This window comes from Pseudophryne corroboree, chromosome 7, assembly GCF_028390025.1.
Source record: "Pseudophryne corroboree isolate aPseCor3 chromosome 7, aPseCor3.hap2, whole genome shotgun sequence".
Classification (NCBI taxonomy): domain Eukaryota; kingdom Metazoa; phylum Chordata; class Amphibia; order Anura; family Myobatrachidae; genus Pseudophryne; species Pseudophryne corroboree.
Window position 1 is genome coordinate 322,139,122 of NC_086450.1, and position 6,000 is coordinate 322,145,121.

At 48.3% G+C, this 6,000-nt stretch overlaps 1 protein-coding gene across 2 annotated transcripts in view; it reads right to left on the reverse strand.

Annotated features, from left to right (window-relative positions):
* ZC3H7A (zinc finger CCCH-type containing 7A) overlaps positions 1 to 2,383 on the reverse strand; it is a 201,015-nt gene extending 198,632 nt beyond the window's left edge. The window contains exon 1 of one of the 2 annotated variants that reach the window (XM_063934308.1): positions 2,305 to 2,383. The gene's annotated coding sequence lies outside the window, so the exon portion shown is untranslated. Of the gene's footprint in view, positions 1 to 2,281 lie in introns of both variants that reach the window. The other variant, XM_063934307.1, reaches the window with a different exon arrangement.
* Between the last annotated feature and the right edge of the window lie 3,617 nt (positions 2,384 to 6,000).

The following is a 6,000-nucleotide window of genomic DNA, read 5'->3' on the forward strand; positions in this document are numbered from 1 at the left end:
GGTTCGGTTTTACTCGGTTTTACTCGGTTCTCAAAACGGCATCTTATTGGCTATCCAAAACACGTGACATCCGTGAGCCAATAAGATGCCGTTTTGAGAACCGAGTAAAACCGAGTAAAACCGAGTAAAACCGAACCCGCTCATCACTAGTTTTAACCCGGGAAATTTTGGCCTGTGTGAAAGGGTATAAGCAATGTATTTTCAAATCCCAATTTTGTAGCTTTGGGCTGCCATAATTAAAAAGGCAATAACAGAAATTGCAAAATCAGGCTTGTTCTGTATTAAATATTATTGCTCTTTGGAATCTGGCAGCCAACAATTGAGGGCTTCAAAAATGGGTATGGGTTGTTTGGTCAACAGTCATTAGGTCGACATGGGCATTAGGTTGACATGTACTAGGTCGACAGGTGAAAAGGTCGACATGAGGTTTTTTTTTTTTACTTTTTTTGGTGTCATTTTCTTCGTAAAGTGACGGAGAACCCCACCGTGTCCCCTCGCATGGTAAATAGAGTACCAATCAGCTACTAGAGCCCCCCACACACTAGAACGATTGTCGGGCCAATGTGCATAATATTGATATATATCAGATAGATCTATCGTTACTGAAAGTCCAAATCATTTGCATTTCAATAACGATCATCCGATTTGCGGTCCCGTGGGTTGTTTGATGTATCTTTAGATCTTCCCTGCTGCAGGGAACAGCATGCTACTATGGGGGTAATTCCAAGTTGATCGCAGCAGGAAATTCTTTAGCAGTTGGGCAAAACCATGTGCACTGCAGGGGGGGCAGATATAACATGTGCAGAAAGAGTTACATTTGGGTGGGTTATTTTGTTTCTGTGCAGGGTAAATACTGGCTGCTTTATTTTTACACTGCAATTTAGATTGCAGATTGAACTCACCACACCCAAACCTATCTCTCTCTGCACATGTTATATCTGCCCCTCCTTCAGTGCACATGGTTTTGCCCAACTGCTAAAAAATTTCCTGCTGCGATCAACTTGGAATTAACCCCTATGTGTATTGCATTATATCGTAAGTCCGGGACTGCAGGGGAGCTGCCAGGGGAAGTTCAAGGGAAATCTTAAGGACTTGCATCTTTTGGCCACTGTAAGTTAAGATTGGATTGGTTGGTACTTTACCTCTCTCCAAGCTTTAATAGATACCCCCTAATTGGTATATTCAATTACAGGGGATTCAATTACAGGGGATCAGACACTTCAGTATTCAATAGCGGGCTGTTTCCGCCCATTTCCCCTCCCATTCTGACCATTCATTTCCGCCCTCTCTTATGGGCGAAAATGAACGGTCGAAAACTGACCATTTTCGACCTCGGCGGGGTCGAAAACACATGGATGAGCAGAGATTCTGCTCAACAATGTGTTTTTCAACCTGTCGGAATTTCTGACAGGGTGGAAAAACAGCACTTCAATTGAATATTGAAGTGTCGGAAAGTTCTTCTCCTGTGTCGACCTTTCATAGGTCAACCCAACGACCATGTCGACCTTTTCACTGTCAACCATATGGTGTCGACCTGATTGTAGACCTTCTTACTGTAGATCTATTGATCCTTAAGCCCTAACCACACCAGGATCCTGAAGGAACTGGTGTACTGAATAGGACAGGACAAGTTATTAATACCAGTGGTAATATAAATTAATTTCATTTGTCAGCAGAACAGATGGCCAGAGAAAGGCTAGATACACGCAGTGCACGTGATGCAACTGTCTGTAATTGGCACACAGAGCAGGTACAGAAAGTGGTGAAAACGGCCAGGAATTCCCATACATATGTATTACATTGCAGAACTGGCCTCACATTCCCCAATATAGAGCAGACGTTATTTCCTATACTTAATGGAGACCAATGACAGGCCCCTGTGCACAACTTAATGACCACTGATCACACGTGATCCCTGTAAAAGTACAATAGGAGGGAGAGTTTATATATATATATATATATATATATATATATATATATATATACACACACACTCTCACATATGCAGGCTTGCAGATTATCACTGACATACTGTATACAGTATCCCCGGCATCTGTACACCCCACAACCCCCACCCCAATATGTGATATGCAGCCCATATTTACATGTATGTGAGTGTCCCATTGTGCAGACATAAGGACAATCGCCCCAGTCTCTCTTATATGGCAGATCTGTACCCTAACATCATAACGCCACTCCTCCCAGTGTTCCTCCAGATCCCCGGCAACAGCCATACAATGACCGGCGGAGACTGGAGTGAAAGCCCCCTGCGAGCACACACCTCGAACCGGAGCAGCCACTCACTCAGTACTGCGGGTATTACAGCGCCCGCCGGTTATTCTCCTTCTCCTGCCTCCTCTGATACGTGTGCCGAAGCCGCTCACACTGCCAGCTAGCGTCGGAAGGACCGAAGTGCACCTGTAGTATCCATTCCATTCCCTCCAGGGCCACATCATTCTCCAGCACTGTATACACACTGTACAGTAGTACATTCATCTATCCAATACAGATCACAGACGTGTTTCACACTCTGTTCTACTCGATACGTGTCACCATTAGATACACATCTGGAATACTCTGCTGTTGAGTAGGTGCCAGGTGGCTGCATTTCCTCAGGTGAGTGGAATAGTGAAGAAGTTCTTCGTCTAATACGTTGCTAAGATGTTGCCCATTTCTACATTAAATAAGAAATACATAAGTTCCCAATTTGAAAATAAAATTTAAGCACAGACGGTGTAATGGTTAGCATTACTGCCTCACAGCACTGAGGTCACGGGTTCAATACCCAACATGGCCCTAACCAGAGGCACATACCCTCCAACAGTACCTTTTTTTCATGGTCTGTACCGATTTTTGGCTCTCCAAACGGGTATCGGTGAAAGCCGGACCGGACCAAATTCCGGAACGCCGGACGAGACCCGCTCCTTGCAGCGACCCCTGCCGCTGAGGAGTTTTGTGTGCGCGCGTCCGTCCGGGGGGCGTGACTGACAGGCTGTCAGCGGGGAGACGGGGAGCGAGAGCTTAGAGCCGGCTCCTTTCAAGAAGCTGCGGCTGCTGCTCCCGGGTGACTTTGCCCTGCACACACAGAGGACGGGCGAACGGGTCCGTGCGCTGCTGTGTGCGGGGAGAGATTACAGTCTCCAGACCCCGCTGCTGCTGCTCTGCCCGGACATAGGGAGGGAGGGGGGAGCAGCAGATACTTGTGCTGTGCTGCATACAGATCATTACTTATATATATATATACACACATATATATATATATATATATATATATACACACATATATATATATATATATATATACACACATATACATATATATATGCATATATATATATATATATATATATATATATACATACACATATACATATATATGTATGCATATATATATATACATATATATACACACACACACACACACACACACATATATATATATATATATATATATATAGCCACTTGCTGCATATGGAGGGGGGGGGGGGGCATGTACAGTCTGAAATACTGTATGATATATGCTAAGTTATGAATTACCCCTTACCCATTGAAGGGGGGGAGGGCACATTGGTACATGTCGCCCCCCCCCCCCTCCATTTAGTTTAGAAAAGAAAAATAGTTTTGTTAGTTGCTTCCATTATAGCACGGGGGTCGCCAGGATGTGGTTCCTGCTGTGCCTCATCTCCCCCCCTCCCGGGCCGCTATGACTGTTCACTGGGCCACGTCCATAGGGTCTGCGCATGCACATCAGACATAATGCGCGTGCGCGACCCTTCTCTCAGAAGAACGTTAGGTGATTGGTGGCGACGCGGCATTGCGGGAGACGACATCGGGAAACGCAGACGTGTCATGGACATTTTGGGGGCAGGTCTATGATGTCTCCTGCATTTCCTGCTTATGGAAAAAAGGTTGCGGTGCCCCTGTCTACACAGCCAGGCTGCACAAGCAGGGGTCAGCCTCTAATCGATGCGTTCACAATTAAATTGTGAGCACATCGCAGTTTGGCGCCACTCATGCTGGGCGGCCTTGCCCTATCCTGGGCGGCCCCCTGCATGTAAGTCTATGGTCGCAGATTTTGCTGTGTGTGAAAAAATTCTGCGACCCACTCTGAATAGCTCCCACAGCCTACAACAATTAGGGGCGTAATAAGGGTGGGGCAAGCGGGGTATGTGTTGGAGGAGTCAGTTGGCGGGCTTGCTTACATGGTCGGAGCTGAGCACCGGCCACATTGTCCCCTCGTATGTCCCACATAGTAGCCAGTGGTGTATTGCCATTGCCCCTGCAGAAATAAGCACTGATATAGCAGCGCCAATTCCTGGCTCCTGGCAGCATCGTGCATCTGCTATAATGAAGACACAATGCTGCCTGACAAAAGAGACGGGAGAAGACAGAAGGCTGCAAGATTTTGAGAGATAGAGGCAAGGGGTCCGTGGCAGAGGTACAGGGGTTGGCACTGTAACCAAAAAAAGGACCGGAGATGAGGGTACTATTAAAAAATCCAGAAAAGTGGGAGCACTTTCCGGTTGCCAGAATAGGGCAGACAGACCACCTTAGATACCCGTACCAGGTGCCGGAATGGGCAGCATGCCACCTTAGATAGCAGTTCCGTGTGCAGGAAGGAGGTGCAGAAAACCCAGACCACATTACACAGCCATTCCGGGTGCCGGACCATGCAGCAGATCACCGTAGATAGCATTCCGGGTGCCGGAACGGGGCACAGTCCACCTTAGATAGCCGTTTCAGGTGCCGGAACGGAACGCCGACCAAATTAGATAGCTATTTTGTGTACCGGAACGGGGTGCAGGACATCCAGACCACATTACACAGCCATTCCGGGTGCCGGACCAGGCAGCAGATCACCGTAGATAGCATTCCGGGTGCCGGAACGGGGCACAGTCCACCTTAGATAGCCGTTCCGGGTGCCGGAAAAAGGGCTCAAACCATCTTAGACAACTGGTCCGGGTGCCGGAACAGGAGGCAGACCATTTTAGATAGCTGTTTCATGTGCCGGAATGGTGTGCAGGACACCCAGACAACCTTAGATAGCTGTTCAGGGTGCCTTAAAAGGCCGCAGAACACCTTAGATACCTGTTCCGGGTGCCGGAACAGGGCTCAAACCATCTTAGACAACCGGTCCGGGTGCCAGAACAGGATGCAGACCATCTTAGATAGCGGTTTCATGTGCCGGAATGGTGTACAGAACACCCAGACAACCTTAAATAGCTGTTCAGGGTGCCTTAAAAGGCCGCAGACCACCTTAGATACCTGTTCCGGGTGCCGGAACAGGGCTCAAACCATCTTAGACAACCGGTCCGGGTGCCGGAACAGGATGCAGACCATCTTAGATAGCGGTTTCATGTGCCGGAATGGTGTACAGAACACCCAGACAACCTTAGATAGCTGTTCAGGGTGCCTTAAAAGGCCGCAGACCACCTTAGATACCTGTTCCGGGTGCCGGAACAGGGCTCAAACCATCTTAGACAACCGGTCCGGGTGCCGGAACAGGATGCAGACCATCTTAGATAGCGGTTTCATGTGCCGGAATGGTGTACAGAACACCCAGACAACCTTAGATAGCTGTTCAGGGTGCCTTAAAAGGCCGCAGACCACCTTAGATACCTGTTCCGGGTTCCGGAACAGGGCTCAAACCATCTTAGACAACCGGTCCGGGTGCCGGAACAGGATGCAGACCATCTTAGATAGCGGTTTCATGTGCCAGAATGGTGTGCAGGACACCCAGACAACCTTAGATAGCTGTTCAAGGTGCCGGAATAGGGCGCAGAACACAGTAGATACCTGTTCCGGGTGCCGGAACAGGGCTCAAACCATCTTAGACAACCGGTCCGGGTGCCGGAACAGGATGCAGACCACATTAGATTGCTGTTTCATGTGCCGGAATGGTGTGCAGGGCACCCAGACAACCTTAGATAGCTGTTCAGGGTGCCAGAATAGGGGGCAGACCACCATAGATTCCTGTTCCAGGTGCCGGAACAGGGTGCC